Consider the following 20492-nt stretch of genomic DNA (forward strand, 5'->3'; position numbering starts at 1 on the left):
TGTTGATATTGTATGGTTTATGTGTATCTGATCTGGATGTTCAGCTCTGTGGCGCAGGAACTTTTCCCCCTGTTTATTTGTACAGCCTTTAGCTCACTGTCAGCAATTAGAAAATGAAGAACACCCATTACGAAAACCCCAGTGCAATGGTAAATTTTCTGCACAACATTTCCTTCCATCTCCATTCTCTCAATGGACATGATAAAAAAATCCCTATAAAATACCCGTTTCTAATACATACAGGGACAGGTCCATTTTACAATGTCATTTTTATTTTCCCAATTTAAAAAAAAAGTGTTGTTTGAAAAGTTTGATCTGTTGAGCCACATTCTGCCCATGCTACTCTGGCTACACTGCTGTTGTCAGTGCGCTGGCTTGGACAGGGTTAGTGTGGGTACGTCTATGCAAGCTGGGAATCACATCTCCCAGCTCAAATGTAGAAGTACCCTATATGATGCAAGTCTGGGAGGCAGAATCTGTCCTTTTATGCTTTGAATATATAGCATGAAGAAGACCTACAGGTGTATTTTTAGGCTGGTGCACAGGGAATTTGTTTCAAATCCTGCTCAAGTTAATGTGAACTCACCTTGCATCTCTACAAAAACTCTCCCTTCTCCAGCTAATGTACACACATTATTTTCAGGCATGTTCAAGACAGAGGCAGCTTTTCACCAGGGCCAGCATTAGACGCGCTGGGGCCCAGGGCAGAAACTAATGAGTACCCCTCACTGGCCTCCCTTACCTGCTCACACATTGGATTTCTGCCACATTTCTGAAGCTGAAGTCCAAGCCCTGCCACGAGGGGCCCTCTGTGCTGTGGGGCCCTGGGTAATTGCCCTGCTTGCTAAGCAGTTTGTTAGGCTATCCAACATGAGGAGAAAAGTGGGCTCTGGCCTAACTTGCTAACACTGAGTTAAAAATGGAGAAGGCACCTGGGAAACCTTTAACTGAACACAGCAAGCACAGTAGCAAATATTTAAGAATGTCAGGTTTTTAATGAATTACTGCTAAAATGATGACATCTTAAAAGGAAAATACAACAGTTATGAGATCAAAAGTCTTATATGTGAAAACTGGTTTCACACACTTATAAGGGTTCTATAGATGCCTGGAAAAGGAAACAAAAGTTTCTCCTGCCAACAGTGGCTGCTGTCTTGATAATAAACTGTATCAAAATTGAAGCTGAAATGAGATCACCATCGTATCTATGTCTGCTCTCCATGTATCTGCTGCAGCTTATGCTGATTAGAAAATGGAAAACACATGGGATAAATCCATCAGCCTTTGGATTAAATCACATTTATTTCAGCTTTCCCAGGAGATTTAAAGTTAACTCAGCCTGATCATTTGTAAGAAACTTTAAATATAACACACACAACATTTTGCTTGCTGCAGCCAAACACATAGAATCATAGAAATGTAGGGCTGGAAGGGACCTTAGAAGTCATCAAGTCCAGCCCCCTGTGCTCTGGCAGGACCAAGTAACCTTGACCATCCCTGACAGGTGTTTGTCCCACTTGTTTTTAAAAACTTTCAGTAATGGGGATTCCACAACCTCTCTAGGAAGCCTATTCCAGAGTTTAACTACCTTTATATTTTGAAAGTTTTTCCTAATAACTAACCTAAATCTCCCTTGCTGGAGATTAAGCTAATTACTAATTGTCCTATTTTCAGCGGACATGTAAACAATTGATCACTGTCCTTTTTATAACAGCCATTAACATATTTGAAGACTGTTATCAGGTTCTCCCCCCCCCAGCTTTCTTTTATCTAGATTAAACATGCCCAGTTTTTTTAACCTTTCCTCACAGGTCAGGTTTTCCAAACCTTTTATCGTCATTGTTGTTCTCCTCTGGACTCTGTCTAATTTGTCCACATCTTTCCTGAAGTGTGGTGCCCAGAATTGGACACAGTACTCCAGATGATACCTCACAAGAGCTGATTAGAGTGGAACAATTACCTCCCGTGTCTTATATATGACATTCCTGTTAATACACTCTGTGAAGAAACATACCCTCACACTGGGTGGAAAGAGGCTAACAAGCACCCCCAGAGCTTCATCACATTGTTGATTCAAATTCAGTTTGTGATACATTATAACCCCAGATCTGCTTCAGCAGTATCACCATCTAGCCGATTATTCCTCATTTTATAGCGCTGCATTTGATTTTTCCTTCCTAAATGAGGCAATAGTAAAACGAAGCTTGCTGAGGTACTTTGCACTTGTCTTTATTGAATTTTATCTTGTTGCATTCACATGATCACTTCTCCAATTTGTCAAGGTAATTTTGAATTCTAATCTTGTCCTCCAAAGTGCTTGCAACCCCTCCCAGCTAACACCACATCCCAAGTAGTCAAAAGAGCTAACAGAACGTGAAGAACCATTAGGAAAGGGATTGATAATAAGACAGAAAATATATAAATCCATGGTACGCCCACACCTGGAATATTGTCTGCAGTTCTGGCCACCCCATCTAAAAAGATATATACTTGGAAAAAGTACAGAGAAGGGCAACAAATTGATTAATGGTATGGAAAAGCTTCCATGCGAGGAGAGATTAAAAAGACTGGGACTTTTCAGCTTGGAAAAGAGATGACTAAGAAAGTATATGATAGAGGTCTGTAAAATCATGGCTGGTGTGGAGAAAGTGAATAAGGAAATGTTATTTACCCCTCCACATAACACAAGAACCAGGGGTCACCCAATTAAATGAATAGGCAGCAGGTTTAAAACAAAAAGAAGAACTTCTTCACACAACACAGAGTCAACCTGTGGAACTTGTTGCCAGAAGATGTTGTAAAAGCCAAAATTATAACTGGGTTCAAAAAAGAATTAGGTAAGTTCATGGAGGACAGGCCCATTAATGACCACTAGCCAAGATGGTCAGAGACACAACCCCATGCTCTGGGTTTCCCTAGCCTTTGACTGCCAGAAGCTGGGCGTGGACAACAGGTGATGGATCACTTGATGACTGCCTGTTCTGTTCATTTTCCCTGAAGTAACTGGCATTGGCTACTGTAAGAAGACAGGATATTGGTCTAGATGGATCATTGGTCTGGCCCAATATGGCCATTCACCTTATAGTAATTTTATCTAGACTGCATTGCCCTAGTTTGCTTATGAGAATGTTATGTGGAACTATGTCAAAAGCATTACTGAAATCAAGATCTATCACATGCACTACTTCCCCTCTATCTATTAGGCCCTCCTGTCAAAGAAGGAATTTAGGTTGGTTTGACATGATTTGTTCATGAGAAATTCATGCTGGCTATTCCTTATAACTCTACCCTCCTAGGTTCTTACAAACTGTTTAATAATTAGTTCCAGTATCTTTCCAGGTATCATAGTTAGGCTCACTGTTCTATAATTCCTTAGGTCCTCTTAGTTTTCCTTTTTAAAGATAGGTACTATGTTTGCTCTTCTTCAGTCCTCTGGGATCTCACCTATCCTCCATGAGTTCTTGAAGATAATTACTAACTGTTTGGAGATTGCTTCAGTTAGTTCCTGAAATACCCTAGGATGAAATACATTAGGCCCTGCTGACTTGAATACATCTAACTTATCTAAATATTCTTCGACATGGCGGCATGGAATAATCGTAGAGGTAATGATCTATTTTAAAATGATGGTTAGTCTTTAACGGTGACCTGGAAGAGTTTCTTGTGACCAAGTCTTGAGTTTCACTTGCAGCAGTTAACTACAACACTAATTTTTGCTATAAAACATGCCAGGAAGCTGTTTTCCTTGCACTGCTTTAGGTGTAAGGGGCCCAGCGCTGCTGCTATTGGATTCAATCACAAGACTCCCAAGGACTTCAGAAGAAAGAAGAATATACTTTATAGTGAGGGCATTGTTTGTACTGGGGTAAACACCGAGGACCTGTTTCTGGCTGCAAGAGCCAGAAACTAACTGGGTCGGGTGCTGAGAAGCTGTGCTTCAGTCCAGATTCCCTGGAGGAATTTTGCATGACTTAATTAAAGTATGGCTGGAAATCTGGCTCCTTTTAGGCCATGTGTTTGTATGGCATAGGTCATTGTTAAAACTTACCGTTCTTTATTGCTTTCCCTGTGCAATCTCCTGAGACGGCTGCTTTTGAATTCTGTGTCAACTGCTCCTCAACGCCTCTTGGCTGATTATTCTCAAACACCTTGAGACCTTTGTTGGTGTGAGCAGAAGTTCTCTTCCTTGGTTCACCTCTGATGGATCTCAAGCAGCTTGTGTCCTGTGATGATTCCATTAAATCTGCTGTCTCTGCTCTAAGGATTCTGTTTTCAGTCCCCTACTATACATGCTTCATCCTAGAAAATTTCTCTGTCACCATGGCAAAATGTCATGCTTATTTTAAAATTAGGTCTCATATTTCTTCTCTCTCTGCAGTGTGTCAAGGACTAGAGAATCTAGAAACTTACAGTTTATTACATCTCAGAATGACCAACACCATGAGGGATCTACAGGGATCTGCAACCACCTTCTCAATCCTATCTTTTGGGAACTATTTCTTACACAGCTTTAGTTTAGGAGTGCAGCTGTTGGATCTAGGTTCAACATTTGAATCACATCTCTTTCCTGTGGTGAAATCTGCCTTCAGTCATCTTAGAAATATTGTCATTGTATGTCCTTGACCTGCCTCTCTGTCTTTGTTTCTTCTGGTTTATGTTATTGTAAAGCCCTCTGTGTTAGCTTCTAGTTTACAAAATTTAACATGTTTCATCTTGTACAAATTACTGCTTCTGTGGCTCCTCTGACACCTTGTGAGTTAACACAGTCCTAGTGCATTGCTTACGGGTCAGTTTCAGTATTCTGTCTGAGGTGCTTCCACTGACTTTATAAAGTCCTTTGGAATCTGAGTATGAACTCCTTCTCTCTCCCTCTGATCTGATCACACCTTCCAGCCTCACAAGTGCCAGCTGAGATCACTGGTAACAGCCTGCTTGTTCTGCCAGTTCATAAATTTACACAGCCTGGGCAGCTGCTGCTTCAGACATTTAGCAACTTCTCCCTGAAAGTCCCTGTCCAAAGATGCCAGAGATGCTGCTGCTCTTTCACTCTTTAAATCAATACAGTAGGCTTCACTCACACTGTGCTCTCAATTGTCAGCTTGGCATTGCAGGCTGAGCTATTGTAGTGGGTAATATTTTGTGAAACACTTTATTGGCCATGATCCTATGAGAGGCTGAGCTCCCATTGACTTCAGTTGGGATCAAGGGGACTTAGCACTTCACAGGATTAAGCTGTATGTAACTTGTAGCCCAAATCTGCTCCCATTCGAATCAGTAGCAAATTTCCCATTGACTTAAAGAGGAACAGGACTAACCTGTTGTACTGGAGCCAGCTCAAGATCCGTGACTGTGACGTTTTGAGAAACACCCCTAATTTATGGGAAAACATTTAATTATTGGGCAGAGGTGAAAAGATAACGCAGTCTAGAAACTTGATTTCTTTTTGTAAAAACAGCTTTCTTTTAAAGATAATATGTCTGTCTTTTTGTGTGAGGGACTGTGATTGGGTATACCTGCCCTGCATTGGACTGGAAAGGGTTAACCCCATATTGTGGGCTGAGGAAGCCACACCCCCTCACTCCTGCCAGGCATGTTCCAGCTGGAACCACAGTATAAAAGGGAGCAGCTCAGCTCAGTCTGGGCTGACTGCTGAGGTGGGAGGATGTGTGTTGTAGACTCCCACCTGGGAGCAGCCAGAGACCCAGACAGCAGAGGCCAGGTGCGCCATGACCTGGAGAGTACCTGACTGCTTGCGGAAGCCCATGAGGGGAAGGATTCATTGTGAGTTTCACTGATCAATGAGCCCAGAGATCGGGAGGACCTCTGGACTACAGCACAGGAAGACAGGGTAGGAAGTAGGGCAGGGAACTAGACATTGTTTCGGTTGTGGAACTGGGAACCCAGTCAGTGTGTTTCAGATGAATCCCTGCTGACCCAGGGGCAGATACACTCACTGGTGATAGGGCCCTGGGCTGGGACCCGGTGGAGTAGGGAGGACCCAGGTCCCCTAACCCAGCCAGCAACTCACTTCTTGGGGGCGGCCCATCACCCTTGGGCTGTTAGGCCACACCATTGGCTCGGGCTGTTAGGCCACACTGCCATGCCTGTAAGAGCAATCCCATTGACTCGGGACACTGGGCCTTACTGCCTTGCATTGAAGGGCAGTCCTATTGACTCTGACCATTAGGTCATACCGGTTTGAGCATTGGCCTGCTAAACCCAGTGTTGTGAGTTCAATCCTTGAGGGGGCCATTTGGGGATTGGTCCTGCTTTGAGCAAGGGGGTTGGACTAGATGATCTCCTGAGGTCCCTTCCAATGCTAATAATCTATGATTCTATACCGCCCTGAGGAAAAGCATGGTTATTTGGACTCGGGTGCAAGGCTATAATGTCCCCTCCCTCCCCCAAGGGGTGACGGGGTATACCTGCCCCGTGACAGGGACACACTGCTGGAAACATTTCAGTGTGGAGCAGGAGTCTGAATTCAGTCTTCTTGGTCATCTGCCAGTAAGAGCTATAGTTGTCATACAATACAAACTCAATACACCTCAATACAAACTCAACTTTCTTTGGCCTAAGTTCATTAGTTTTCACAGACAATTTTGAGAATTATATTTCTGCTTATGAAATATAAAAACTGATGTGAATTGAACATCACAGTTGTATACAGGAACCCCTGCAAGAGTTGACTTTCCATTGACAATGTAAATTGTACAGAATATTCTATATTTGAGTCCAATCAGCAGCTGAAACTGCTTTGTTTATGTGATATAGCCAAGTAAATGTGGCTATTGAGACTTTAACTTATTTGCATTTCCTTCTTGTGCTTCTGCACATGTCCAAGGAGGACAAAGGATATAAACAGCTTCTTCATGGGGTGCAGGCCTGCAAATGGGATTCTACCATGGGGCACAAAAGTATTCTGTTAATGCAATAGGATGTGCACAAGGGATCTGATCGGAGGGAAAAAGGTATATGGCTGACCCATAATCCAGAAAACATCTTTGTTTCCATCTACAACAAGAGCATGATGGTTCTAACAGCACATTGCTCTTGAAGTTAGCAGCAGTAAACAGCATCTGGAAGTGCACTGAGCCAATCTGACATGCAGTATCGTGCCTTGTGATGTCAGGATTATTATTATTTATTTTGTTATTTGTGTTGTGGAAATGCCTAGGACTCCCAGTCATGGACAGAACTCCATTGTGGCAGGCACTGTACAAATACAGAACAGAGAGCCATGTTTGGCAGTATATCTGGTTTTATGTTGTTGTGTGTATGACAGTGGATTTACCGGTGACCTGCCAAGACTTGGTCTTAACATTAAAATATAGATATTGGCACTTCATTTCATATTTCTAAGAGGGGAAAAATAAATCAGCACTGCCAATCCCAAACATTCAAAAATTACAAGTCAGGCCCTCTAAAATCATGATATTGTCTTGAAATATGCTGTGATTTAAAAATAATAATAAATGTGGAGTTCTTTTTATTTTCCTTCTGTTTTTTGAGCATTTAGGGTGCACTTAGCTCACATTCTCAAGCTTTTCTCTGCAATCATGAGGGCTAGAAACTTCCTTTTTTAAACAATGAACACTGAAATTCTTATGTATTCACATGCCTCCGGGAATTGGGGATTTAAGATAAATATTAAAAATCACAAGTCTGGCAGTCTTACACTATATCAATCAATCATCTGTCAATATGGTGACATTGGAAAAGAGGGCAGAAGAAATGAGAGTTAAAAAATGAAGCCCTGACTGAGGCACTATAGAGTTGCACACCTGCATGTTGTTCAACGCCATACATTTTGAATTGTATCCTTCCTTGTGTCCTCTGCATACAGAATTGTTTAAAATCTATATGACCTTGCTATTTAAACTCCCCCTCTTTCAAATTTATCAGAAGTCTGTTTCTCATTGTGTTGTAGCAGATGCAAACTTTGAATTTTTAGAGCTACATTTTCAGCCTGGACTTTAAAAAGGGCTTAAGTTTTGCAGACACAAATAACTTTGGGCTCAATTTTGTACTCAAGTTTGTTTACACCATTTAGAGGTTTAAGTCCTTGATTTGCATCCACAATTTAGAGTGCTTAGATATTATCAAAATCCCGCCTTTGATTTGCATCCACAGAAGTGGATGTTAGTGTCTGAAAAATTTACCCCTAATTAAATTCAGAAATAATTTGAAGTATATGTATGTGGTTTTTAAAAATCTCTCTCTCTCTCACAATAGGAAATGTATAATGTTGTTACTCATCTAACTGTAAAATAGAACAGATGTTGCTCAAAGTTTCAGATCGTAAAGTTCATGTTCTGACTGTGTTCAATCATGGAATGTCTCAGTCCAAAAGGAGAATTCCTGAGACATTTTTGAGTGAGTGAGAATAGGGTTTTATAATGGTGGTTACATTTTTTCAACCCTTACTATAGCTTTAATTGCCACTAATGCTATAGTTAAGGCTACATGTTATTCCTTCATGGAAAAAAATGTGTTGCCATGACAGTTATTCCAAATCTCCTTAAATGCAGCCTCTGGTTATAATGTGACAGCTTTGTTTTCAATAATGATTTCAGAAGAGGCTGATGTGCCCCAAAATGCTACAGTATTTGACTAGATGAGTGTTATTTGTACCTCTCCTTATATTTTATTGTTTTCTTGCTCTAGCTCTGTCAGCAAAATCTGCTTTTGTTGTTGTTTTGTTGTTTTGTTAGCTGAAAGGAAAGATAAGACAAGGGGAGGGAGATGGGTGAGCACCAGAGAACAGGTGAGCAGAGGGAGGGGAGGAAGACCAAAGAGGCAGGTGTGGAGCAAGGCTGAGTTGAAGGGACTTGAGGCAGGAAGCGGTGTGGGGGCAGGGGTGTTGGAGCAAACAGCCAATCAGCACAGGACAGAGAATGTCCAGTCAAAACTATAGAATATATTGTCAGTGTTCATCAGTCCCAGCTTACGCTGCTTCTGCAGTTTCTTTCCCAAAGGCCACGTGGCTGGGAGGAGAAGGGATACAGAATGGGTCTTAGTGGCTTAAGAGGTGGTGTCCTTTGCAGAGTTCAGGATCTGTGAGGGCGTTGTGGGGAAGGGTGTCCCTATTTGGGCCAGCTCCTTAAGCTGTTTCTGTTACCTGGACTGTTGTTTTGTTTTTGGTTAAGGCAACCTCAAATCTCATAGCTCAGTACTTAGAAACTGGTAGATGGATTAGATACAATAATAGATATTAGTTGGGGACAGTCACTGCTTGGTGTCTTGAGGAGAAATTGAACTATGACTTCAGATGAAGTAGGGTCTGAAGCAGGTAATGGCCCGAGTGTAAGGTGGATAAAGGGATTGTGCTACCCTTCCCTAACCAGTATCAGAGGGGGCACTCGTTATGGTCAAGGGGGCACAGGGAGAGGAGAATGACCCAAATAATAGAAAACCTGGTTACTGCAACTGGAAGATCTTGAAACAAAGCATAGTGGGGTGGCAGATCTTGGCTGAGATTCCAAAAGTACATTTTCCTAAGCTCTGGCTTCAAATAAGCTGCTTTCACTATGGATTTATCTGAAGGTTGCTCCTGTGACACATTGCCAAGGATCTGCTTTCACAAGAATTGTCAGGGACCCTCACAGAGCTACAGTGTTGTGCTCAAACGGCTGAGCCACATTTGTTTACTTCACATTGGGCCAACCACTTCAGTCTACCCTCTAAGTGACCTTTTGTTTGTAGACTAACGGGAGAAGTTACGTAATAGCTGTAGCAAGTGATCAACAGAATCCCAACTTCAAACAATAGAAAAATCCTCCTGACCTTCCAGACTATATATTTTGTTGATTTATATATAAGCAACAACCAACTGTTGTAATACTTGACCACAATATGGAAATCTGATGGATAGGGTGGGAATCTCTTATGTCAATGCTCTTAGCACTGCTCTAGCTGATATCACAGTTTCAATGAAACTACATTCTAAACCATGGGAAGCAAAGATCGCTCTTGTATAAAAGTGCCAAAAGCATCCTAGCATGCTAAATAATAGGGGTAGGAAGGACTTTCAGGGGAAAAAAATCCTTTTATAATAAATAGCTAAAATATTACTTCTGGCTTATTGAGGAGGGCCGAATTCTGCCCAGATCTATGACCCCTTTAACTCCAGTGGCTAAATTGCACCAACAGGATGTAAAAGATCTGGTATAGTTATTTGAGCCAAATTGGAAGAAAGTGTAAAATATTAGTGTAGATGAAGGGCTGAATTTTACGGAGAATCAGCTTCGGCAATGCTAAACATCACGGGCCTGATTCTTATTTACACTAAGACCCTTTTACAGTACTCTAGTAGTGTAAAGCATTCTTAAAATAGGTGTATCTGTAACTTTACACCTACTTTACACTTCCAGAGTGGAGTAAAAGGACCTTCTTGTTAATGAGAATCAGGTCCAGTGATTTAATCCTGTTTTTGATTAACAAACTACCACTGCAATAATTTTAATTTATGGAAAAGTACATAATTAATGAAGATTAATGTGCATTCTGTTTAATCTTCTTACATTTATAATTGAAGAACAAAAACATACAACAAAGTCAATGTAATCCCCGATATTTGTGTAACTTAATAAATCATAAATGAGCTGAAGGAGCATTAGGTATTATTCACATGCCTGCTCTGAGGTGCCCACAAAAAGTAAATCACTCAAAGAAAACAAACATTTAAAGCAGGTGTTGAAATAATCGGTGTCAATAAGCTAAATCAACTGGAATTTCAGATGCTTGTAATGAGCACTAAAATTATCTAAAACCACTTTCTTCCTTACAACAAGGTAATGAAAACAAACAGGCTGACTATAATACACCACACATTGTTTAGGTCATCTTGAAAACATATTAAATACATAACGTGGCTCATAATGATGGTCTACATGAGTTATTTTACTTGTGATTATTCAAAAGTGTCATTTGCTTAAGTTTTACCAGTATAACTATATAACCAGTATCAGAGGGGTAGCCGTGTTAGTCTGGATCTGTAAAAGCAGCAAAGAGTCCTGTGGCACCTTATAGACTAACAGACATATTGGAGCATGAGCTTTTGTGAGTGAATACATGCATGACATGCATCTGACAAAGTGGGTATTCATGCTCCAATATGTCTGTTAGTCTATAAGGTGCCATGTGACTCTTTGCTGCTTATATAACCAGTATACCCAATGATCTGAAGAAGAGCGCTGTGTAACCTCAAAAGTTAGGAGCGTGGCTTTTTTTTGTGTGCCAAAATAGTTATACTGGTAAAAGCCCTAGCGTAGATTCAGTTATGCCTGAATGGTTTAGTTCAGTTCCCAAACTGGAATAAGCTATTGTGACATACTATACCTTGGGGTAGCATCTTGTAACCCCCATATTGCTCATCTGTGTATAATTGTGATATTGTGTATAAAGCATGCCATGTGAGGTATCTGGGAAAGGTTATGATCTGCTGAAAGACATTGTTCTATCTAAATATGTATATCATCAATGCATATGAAATTATAATAATTGTGTTGTATGGTTTTCACTAAAAAATGCTGTGGGTTTGGGAGACGCCCAGATACTAGCTCTACAGAGACAATGACAAGGGAGGTAACAAACATCCAGGTGGGTTCTGCCGAACAGACATCACCAGCCATTGTTCAGCAAGGGAGCTACAATGCAATGACTCACCTGCATAAGGCCACACCAGGGGAATTGCTCAACCTTGCCTGGGGACTCAGCAATGCCCACCAGACGTGCTTTGACTTGTGTTTTCCAAGCACATTGGCTAAGGATGTAAAACAGAACATGGGCCCCAGGCTTCACTTTTCTCTTGCCCCCACCTATGCTGCAAGCAACAAAGGCACTCAGAACACTGAAGACTCCAACAGCGGAGACTGGCCCAGATTTAAGGGACAAAACTGTATATTAAGGACTGTAATATCCAGCAGGGTGAGAAAAACTTCTTAATCTAGATGTTGCCCAGTCTAATAGGGTTGAGAGTTTAGATTGTGTACTTATATTTTATTTTATTTTATTTTGGTAACTAACTCTGACTTTTTGCCTATCACTTATAATCACATAAAATCTATCTTTTGTAGTCAATACATTTGTTTTACTGTTTATCTTTACCGGTGAGTTTGCCTGAAGTGTGTGGTAAATCTGCTCAGGTTTGCAAAGGCTGGTGTATGTCCACTTTCCACTGATGAAGTGCTGAACCAATTAATAAATTTGCACTGCTTGTCTTCGGTAGTGCAAGACGGTATATTCCTGAGGTACAGTGCTGGGAGCGATGGGGATTTGGCTGGTGCCTTTCTCTATGTGATTCACGAGTGGCTCTGGGAGCATCCATGCAATCTAGCTGGGTGTGGAGTTTCACATGAGGTTGTGCTGAGTGATAACGGTGCCTGGAGCGCTTTGCTGCTTGTCACTAGCAAAGCATTAGAGACAATGCAGGCTAGAGAGTTAACGGGACACAGTGGTCCCGCAGTCCCAGGCAGCACCCCGGGGATCTCATCACAGCTATACTAGTATAAGACAGCATTGGTGTGCTCATGGTGCCCACTGATGCTTTGACAATTCTTGGAGGCTCCCACCCCAAGGGAAGCCAATCATCACACTAGGATGGTCTCTGGATGCCTCCACTTGCCCACTAGCAACCCTGCCTCTGTTGGGGGTTGAGGTGAGATGGACCCTCAACGCCCAATCAGCATCACTGTCAAGCACATTGGCAGGGTGGCCCCATAGGGTAGTGCCCATTTGCCCCTCATGGGGATTAGACACCATGCCCCCATCTCATAAGGAGATGCCTTTGGTCTGATGTCCTCTCTCTTTAAATGTTTGAGCACTTCCCCGTCCCCAGTGCAAAGTCCCCCTTTTGTGCTGGTTTCAGTTTTGCTGCCAGAACAGCAATGTCTCCACAGCAGACAACTGTGTTTCCATCACTCCCTCTGTCTGACTATTTCCTTCTCTGCTGGGTCCAAATATAACACGCAGGATGCCCACTATGTTACCTTTTTATTTATAATTTTTTATTATTTTTTACAAATACAACAAATACCAGATTCATCATGATGCACAAAGTAAATAAAGAGGGTTAGAACAAAGGCGGGGGAGGGGAATGTTAATCATAGATCTTTAAAAAGTCAGCCCAAATTACTTTGAATTTTTCAGGCACTTCTTTTTTGTGGAGTGCCAGTCATTCATTAGCTGTGAGGTCAGCCATAGTGGGGAGTGACTTTTCCATTTTTGCAGGATTATTTAGCTGCACATTGGACCCATGCTGCTTTGTTACCAGGTAATCTCCGGGTATAAGGAATAGAGCCAAGAATGAAAATTGAGGGGGAGGACTTCAACTTAGCTTCCAATATGAAATTAGTCCTTTGACCCACCTCATACCAGAAATTTGTGATACAGGGACATTCCCAAAACATATGAGCTAATGTAGCACCAAAAGAGTTACATTTCCAACAGCGGTCAGCATTTATGGAGCCCATTATCATGAGTCTATGTGGGGACCAGTATATTTGAAAAAGTTTCTTCTAGTGACTAAGTCGTAGGCTCAGGTCTATAGTTGCTTTTTGAACATTAGATATTCATTGAACTGTATTCCATTGGGTTGGAGGTAGCTGTTTATCCAAATCTCTGTTCCAAGCAACTCTCAAATTATTGATCTCTGGCGGAGTTTTTTGGGCCAGAAAATCATAAAAGGATACCACTGGTGGAGTAAATCCAGGAAGTTTCCTTCAAAATAATAAAAGTTCTGGAGGTTCTGGAGCTCCCAATGCATCTGGTCCAAATACATTAATAACTGGAGATACTTCCATGCTCTGGAGCAGAGCAAGCCAAATTGTTGCTGAAGATCTACAAATGGTTTAAATTTATCATTGTCATTTAGCTGTGACATAGTCATAATTCCTCTCTTCATCCAATCCCTCACATCAAGGTTTTGCCACCGATTTTAAGAATGGGATTGTTCCATAGGACTGCCTCTACATGGAAGAACGGATGGAAGCAGAACTTTCTAGCCATGTTTGACCAAGCTTGCCTCAGAGCTGTTATTGTGGGAGCGCTGGAGCTATAATAATTTGATCCCACAATGCCTGAAAGGGGGTAAGTGTACACCAATTCATGTTTAACTGTACCAAAGGTGGGATCTGTGAGGTCACATCTAACAGCCACATCGATGACTGGCTTAACAACAAGGAGATCTGATAGTTTTCTAAGTTGGGAAAATGAAATCCTTCCAGAGACAGGGGGAGCTGTAATTTGTTCAGAGAGTCTAGCTTTCTTACCTGGGCCCCAAAGGAGTCTGCTGAAAATATTACTGAATTTCTTAAAATAAGTTTCAGGAATAGAAATAGGGAGAGCTCTCAAACATACAAAATTCTGGGAAGGACATTCATTTTCAGTATATTAATTTTACCCCATATGTTACCTTTTTGGATCTGGAGCCTAAATCAGCAAGTTTCTGTATCGGGTACCTGCCAACTAAATGACTCTCACATAGGTCCAAACTGTGACTTCCAGGAGGGGGAGAATTCCAGTCCTCCCGTTGCGCAAAACCCAACACCTAGATTTGACTGCGAGGAAGGTGAAAAAAACCCAACCAGCCATGGCCAGTCTAGTGGTATGGGGAAAAATTCCTTCCCAGCCCCAAAGTGGTGACTAACCTCACTTGCAGAGACCTAGATAATGGAGGAATGGTGGGCTGACTGCTGGAAACCAGCTAACAGGAAGTGGCCCTGAGCACCTGGCTCTTATCATGGCTCCAAATCAAATGCCAAATCCCACCAGACCTCAAGCCTTCCCTGGAAGTCCTGGGCACTGGAAATGTTATCCTGTCCTTTTTTGCCCTCTTCCATAGTGGGATCCACCAAAACACACCCTTCATTAAGCTCAGGGCCCTCTGACGCTGGTATAATTTCATCCACACTAGTTGGGTTTTTCCACTTAAAGTGGCAAAACTTCTAGTGTTGACACACCCTCAGTTTCTCCATAGCAATGGCACCAGCATAAGCATTGCTATCTGTGGTAGTGCTTCTGCAGCTGCATCCTGAATTTACAATTAAGCAGGTGAGATAGTGATTGAAGATGTTAGAAAACAACTCCCTTCTAGAGGCAACCCATCCCCAAGCCTTTGTGTGGAAACCTCTCTAAGATTATTAGAGTCCTAAGAAGGAGGGGGTTTATCTTGTCCACTTTTTTTTTTTTAGGGTGGATGTATGGGATAATCTTTAGGCTGCATGATGTTCTCTCTTCACTCTTTCTAACCTGCTTAAAAGAGCCCCAGTTAGGGAGATCCTACCATGTGCAGCCCCGCAGTTTTAAAATTATTCTCTGGCGGACTATCTGTCATTTCTCAGACTTTACACCACGTTATTTATCATTTACAAATGCCCAATAGCCATACCCAATAAAGAGGCACAGCAGTATCCTCAATCGTCCCTTGGTTATGGGGTGGGTGTACATGAATGCATAAAGCTCCCCATGCAGCAAGAATTAGAATTCGCATTGCATTGGTGCAGCTTTGGATACTAGTGGAAGTTCCTGAGAGCCAACAGCTGCAGAGATTCATTTGGACTGGATAGGGCCAAAAGCAATTCAGATATAAGGGTTCCATTGTTTGCTCAACTTGCTTCATTGTGTAGTGCAGCCTGTGCTTAATTTTTAGTTAATATGGCATGCACAGATAATAGGCCATGTTAGATGTCTGCAACCAGCTTCTACTGTAATCTGCTAGAAGATTCTTTCTGTGGTTTAAACTTTGGCATATGAAAAACTCCAGTACTTTACATATACAAAATGTCAGTTATGTGCCCTGAGGCAAAAGTCTAAGAATTATACCAACGCACTGATTGATCTGGCTCTAGATAATTTATCTGCAGAAGTATATTTCATAATTTAGGCTCAAAAGAGGGCTACAGAGCTCACTTGTTTTGAGTAAAATTTGCAGTCATTAATTTCTCATTAATTGCAAAATGTCTAGATTCTACAACATACGGAAAAACTAATAAGGAACTAGTATCAGAGGGGTAGCCGTGTTAGTCTGGATCTGTAAAAGCAACAAAGAATCCTGTGGCACCTTATAGACTAACAGACGTTTTGCAGCATGAGCTTTCGTGGGTGAATACCCACTTCTTCGGATGCAAGAAGAAGTGGGTATTCACCCACGAAAGCTCATGCTGCAAAACGTCTGTTAGTCTATAAGGTGCCACAGGATTCTTTGTTGCTAATAAGGAACTGTATTTCACAGGAGCCAATACTATGCAAGATGATACTTTATTCACTGAGAGGAGGAGGACAAGGGAAACTATCTGGGGTAAATTCTCTGCTGATTTAAGGTCCTGTTGACTTTGGTGGAACAGGAGCAGGGGCTTACATTCTGTGCAACATCACTGATTTCAGTGCAGAATCTGGTCTGTAATATTAGCTAGCCTGATCTCTGCAGCCATTACTACAGAAACATTCCCACTATCTTCAAAGGGAATTTTGCATGAGTGAAGACTGCAAGATCAGACCCTTTCTATGCATCCATCATGCAGTGTTCTGAATGCTGCATGGTCTGTTGAGAGAAAGCTATAGTTTAAAGGAAGGAACAGTTAGGAGCACTTATTTTAAAAATTTCATTAGCAAAAAAAACCACCCACCCATATGCATGTGCTGGTTTAATGCCTGAACAAAGAGAATTTTTTCGCTACATAAGAGGATTGCTAACAGACAGTAAATGAAAATCATAAACATAAAGAATCTGATCCTCATTTACACTCAGACCACTTTATATTGCTCTGGTAGTGTAAATGGGACTTAAAGGGAGAGTACTGCAGTACTGTATATCAGAGTAGTGTGAGAATCAGACCCACAGCAAGTAACACCGCTGGATTTAAAGCTGCTCAGATATTTAGAATTTGCTTCACTTGATTAAAACAAGAATCTAATGAAATTGTAGCAAAAGCTTTAAATTGTTGAATGGAATTTGGGGTTGGAGTTTGAAGTTTCTTTAGTAAAAAGAAGCTTCCAGGGATAGACAGCTGAAGTTCTATAGCTGCAAAAGTATATGGAATGTAACTCTTTGTGAAAAAGTCCTGTCTCCAATATTTCAGAGCTAGTCAAATTATTGGCAGCCAGAGTTGTGTGGGAGGTGAAATCTAGAGTGAGTGAAGAAATAGAAAGTCTGGGCCAGATTTTTATCTCTGTGACACCAGTGTAAATCCAGATAAGTTCCCCTGAAGTGGATGGAGTTGTTCCAGATTTACAACATGTAATCGGGCTCAGAATCTGATCCTCTGGTTTAAGCAACTAGGTATTCTCTGAGTTAAGAATCTGGACAATTATACAAATTCCCATCAGAGAATGGAGGAGTTTTCTAGTAATTACCACACCAGCCAGATCAGGAGAGAAAGGAAGAAGACAGACAGAAGGGAGACACAGGAAAAGAATAATCAAAGAATTCTAAGGACTGAGCTAGAACAAAGCAAGTTATGATGCTGTCCACATTGGGACAAACACACTTCCAAAGAGTACAGCCTAGAAGGGCCAGTGAAGCAAACTGGTATAAGATCACTAAGTATGCTGTTCATGTTTTTACTGAATAGTGTGTTTGTGTCAGAATAAATAAATAAATAAAAAGATATGAGCATCCATTGATATAAATCAGTGTGGCTTCATTGACTTTAATGCCGTTTTGTTGATTTACACCAGCTGACAATCTGCCCCCAAATTTTCAAGTATGGACATAAGACAAAGATTATTTGTTCTTGAAAAAGATTAGAAACTCTTGTGATCATCTACCAATTAATAGGCTAATCTCTCTCTCTCTCTCCCCCCGCCCTCGCTCCTTCCCTCCCTCCTTACAGAACACCTAACATCACATATCTAAGTTTGACATTGCTCCTTAAGTCAAAAAAATAGTTAACAGGATATGAATATACTGTGCTGTATGTATTAATGTATTAAAATATACTGCATGCAAGAGCTAAAAATAGATCATGAACTGTGAGTTATATTTTGGCTAACTACATAGTAATGTATGAACTATTTACATAGTATTTTATTTCACTTTGCAGGGGAGGATGTGAGTAAAACAATACGTCCAGTAAAGTACATGCTATTTGAATTCATAAAGCAATTCTTCCCATGTGTGTAAGCAGCCACCTCCCTCTTGCTCACTAACTGATGTTCTGTGTATCTTTCCCCTCTCCTCCAAACAAAGAAGAGGATAAAATGAAAGTTGCCAAGAGCAGATGATCTGGGGCTGATCCTCTGGGACTCCTATCACCTACTACAGCATGAATTTCTTAGAAGCCAGGCCTTGCCTGTCTCACCACAACTCTTCAAGGGGGTTTTGAAGCATGGAACCTATAAAGATGAATGCTGACAGGGCCAGTTTTAATTCCCATTGTTACTTTCTCAGGGCAAGATGTTACACAAATAGTTAGTTCTCTATTGACTCCCCCACACTTTACACTGACCACTTCCACCGCCCACCCCAAAGAAAACAAACAAAAAACCTCCAACCTAACTGCATGTTGCTCACATAGAGAAGCTGCTGGGGGTCAGAGAAAAAGGAGCATTATGGTACTTCCACCCTTCCTCTTTTGCCCATTTGAGCAGGTTTCCCTGCTCCTTTTTTCCCTTTTGCTGCTCACATTGGAGGGAGAGGATCTGAATACAAATTGTAAATCCTGTAGATGCAGATTAATTTTTCTTTGTTCAGGATTCACCTGGGACACAAGGACTGTGACGATTGATAAAGGGACTGAAAACATGTCCCCCTCTGTGTTCTGTAGTGAAACGTACATTTTCACAGCAGTAATTCCCAATGAATCACAATTGATCCCTGTGCCTTCTACAACGGCAACATGCTAATTACTATTTTTTAACATTATGTTTTTAATTGACTTCACATATAGTAAAGATATACTAGAGATGGTCAAAAATAAAAAGGAAACACAAATTTTACTTTAAAGTATTTTGGAAAATTTTCCTCATTTTTTGAAGTGAGTAATTTTGTTGAAATTTCAGAATTTGAAGGAATGTCACCCATCCCCAGCAAATACTTATCTCATTACCTGTGAATTCACCATTTATAGATTCAGATACTGTGTGTCTTTGCCCCTCCATTCCCATCCAACAGTAGGTGTAAAATAACCTCTTTTAGTCACTACACCTCATTATTTACAAATTACATATGCTAGATCAGTTCAATGTATCTTTTATAAGAGAGGTTCTCCTTGGAAAGCAATAGCCTCAGTATGCCTGAGATATAAACATTCAGCTGGGCAAAATTTCAAAGGGTTTCCAAAACCGAATCCATGAAAATTTTGTGTGACATTTTATACATGCAAATCCCCTACATTTCCATGTGTGAACCCATTTATATCTCAGCGAGACAATAACACACAATATTTAGAATATCACAGTGAGTGATGAAATATTGCAGGTGTATGTTAGAGGCCATCTATTCCATTGGTTGCTCCCAGGAAAAGACAGACATAACAGTTAAAATCTGAAAATAATTTTCTCTTTTTTTTAATGTTGTTGAGTTATATGTGTTAGAAAATCTTAGTACAGTTTAGTGTTGTATGTTTACGTGACCAGGGCCGGCTCCAGACCCCAGCGCGCCAAGCGCGTGCTTGGGGCGGCATTTTGCCGGCAGGGCGGCAGGCGGCTCCGGCGGACCTTCCGCAGTCATGCCTGCGGGAGGTCCACCAGAGCCGCGGGACCAGTGGACCTCCCGCAGGCATGACTGCGGCGGGTTCGCTGGTCCCGCAGCTTGGGTGGACCTCCCGCAGGCATGCCAGCGGATGCTCCACTGGACCCGCGGGACCAGCGGAACCTCCGCAAGCACATCTGCAAGAGGTCCCCCTGTGGTGCCCAGAAACCCCCGCCCCCAACTCTGCCCCCACCTGCCTAAGGCTCTGGGAGAGAGTTTGGGTGGGGGGAGGAGGTTTGGGGTGCAGGCCTTGGGCTGGGGCAGGGGATTGGGGTGTGGGGGGATGAGGGCTCTGGCTGGGGCTGGGAATGAGGGGTTTGGGGTGTTGGAGAGGCTCAGGGCTAGGGCAGAGGACTGGGGTGCAGGGGGTGAGGGCTCTGGCTGGGGGTGTGGGCTCTGGGGTGAGGCAGGGCTGGGGATGAGTTTGGGGGTATAGGCAGGCTGCCCCGGGGCTGGGGCCAGAGAGGAGGACTCCCCTCACCCCTCTCCCCGCCGGCAGCAGTGAGCTCTGGGGGAGAGTCCCCCTTCTCCCCTCTGGCAGCACACTCACCCTGCACCACTGTCCACTATACTCCTCAGCAGGGGCGGCTCTAGGTATTTTGCTGCCACGAGGGCGGCAGGCAGGCTGCCTCCAGCGGCACGCCTGCGGATGGTCCGGTGGTCCCGCGGCTTCGGTGGACCGCCTGCAGGCATGCTGCTGAATCCGCGGGACCGGGGACCTCCCGCAGGCAAGCCGCCGAAGGCAGCCTGCCTGCTGTGCTCGGGGCAGCAAAATACCTAGAGCCGCCCCTGCTGAGGATTA

At 42.3% G+C, this 20492-nt stretch overlaps 1 long non-coding RNA gene across 1 annotated transcript; it reads left to right on the forward strand.

Moving 5' to 3' along the window:
- Positions 1 to 5649: 5649 nt before the first annotated feature.
- LOC120408671 lies at positions 5650 to 19406 on the forward strand. Its single transcript, XR_005600855.1, has 3 exons — positions 5650 to 5781; positions 13922 to 14088; positions 18042 to 19406. It is a non-coding gene; the product is annotated as an uncharacterized LOC120408671 (long non-coding RNA).
- The last annotated feature ends 1086 nt before the right edge of the window (positions 19407 to 20492 follow it).

Source organism: Mauremys reevesii, linkage group 6, assembly GCF_016161935.1.
Source record: "Mauremys reevesii isolate NIE-2019 linkage group 6, ASM1616193v1, whole genome shotgun sequence".
Taxonomy (NCBI): Eukaryota; Metazoa; Chordata; order Testudines; family Geoemydidae; genus Mauremys; species Mauremys reevesii.